This window comes from Elephantulus edwardii, unplaced genomic scaffold (assembly GCF_000299155.1).
Source record: "Elephantulus edwardii isolate Elephantulus edwardi_28Jun2011 unplaced genomic scaffold, EleEdw1.0 scaffold00007, whole genome shotgun sequence".
NCBI lineage: Eukaryota > Metazoa > Chordata > Mammalia > Macroscelidea > Macroscelididae > Elephantulus > Elephantulus edwardii.
The window spans coordinates 7,246,278-7,248,018 of NW_006399757.1; positions in this window are offsets into that span (position 1 = coordinate 7,246,278).

Consider the following 1,741-nt stretch of genomic DNA (forward strand, 5'->3'; position numbering starts at 1 on the left):
GGAGTTTTTATTTGCTTTTTGAGGAAGTGCCAAACTGCCTTCCAGAATGGTTGTACCATTTTACAATCCCACCAACAATATATAAGAGTTCCTTTCTAGCCACATCCTCTCCAACATTTATTACTTGCTGCCCTGCTAAACTTTGCCACTGTTACTGGAGTGAGATGGTATCTCATGGTGGTTTTGATTTGCATCTCTCTTATTGTCAGTGATTTGGAGCAGTTCTTCATCTTCAAAATGTATCTTTGAGCTTCAATCTATATTGAAGACTATAGCCTCTGACCTTCTGCAGCAAATGCTTCAGGTCCTTCTCAGTTTCAACAAGCAAGGCTGTATCATATTCACAATGTAAGTTGTTAGTGAATCAATCTACAATCCTGATGCCACATTCCTCCTCATAAAGCCCATCTTCTCAAATTTTCTGTTTCAACGATAGATTGAAAAGGTATGAAGACAGGACACATCTGTCTTGCAATTAATCTTTTCCTGATTTTGAACCATATAGTGTTTCTTTGCTCCGTTTTAAGGACTGCAAGTATAGGTTACACATGAGCACAATCAAGTGTTCTGGGGTTCCCCTTCTCCTCAAGGTAAACTATAATTTGTTGTGATCCACACTGTCATATGCCTTTTCATAGTCAATGAAACAGATAGACATAGACATTTCTCTGGTACTCTTTGCTTTCTGCCAAGATCCATCTGACATTGGCAAAAATGTCTCTAGTGCCATGACCTCTTCTAAACTCAGCTTTTATTTCTTGTAGTTTTCTGTCAATGTGCTATTCCAGTCTTTTTTTTTCTGTCTTTTTTTTTTTTTTAATCCAGTCAGTTTCTTCAACAAGAGAAAACATAGATTCTCACCACAGGCCAATTGGCAGCAGTTTGATAGATGGAGAAGATATTGAAATTGTCAACATTTTCAGTTTGCTCAGGTCCACAATCAACATTCTTTCAAATAGGAGTCAGAAAATCAAAAGACGAAATGCACTGGGAAAATCTCCTGTCAAGGACCTCGCCAGAGTACTAAGAAGCAACAATGTCGTTCTAGAGACTAAGGTGTGCTTGATCCAGGCCATAGTCTCTGCAATTACTTGCTATGCATTAGAGAACAGGACAATGACTAAGGATGACAGAAAAATTGATGTCTTTGAGTTGTAGTGCTGGAGAAAAGTCTTGAATGTACAATGAACTACCAAGAATACAAACAGGTCTGTCTTAGAGAGGGTGAAACCAAGTTTCTCCTTGGAGGCTAGGACTTTGAAGCTCCATCTCACATACTCTGGCCATGTCTGGGAGGGACTGTTACTTGAAGAAAGACATTATGCTTAGAAGGGTAAAGAGACAAGCAGATGACGTGGACTCCAGATGAGCTGTACTGACACAGTAACTGAGGTAATGGGGGTAGGAGTGCTGGAGTCAGTGAGACTGGCTCAGGACAGGGCAGGCTTCAGAGCTGTAGTACATAGGGTCACTATGAGTTACAGGTGACGTGACAACATGTAACAACAACAACATCTATCTATTTTCATGCATGTGTTTTGTGTCTATTACACTCTTTTCATAACTCGGAAATGTTTAGGTATAGGATCCAGCCTACTCTGCTATGCTGTCATTAATATAACAAAGAATATGCAAAGGCTTTTGACTGTGGATCACAACAAGCTATGGCTGACTCTGAGAAGAATGGGAATCCCAGAACATTTGATTGTGCTAATACGAAACCTATACTTGGACCAAGAGG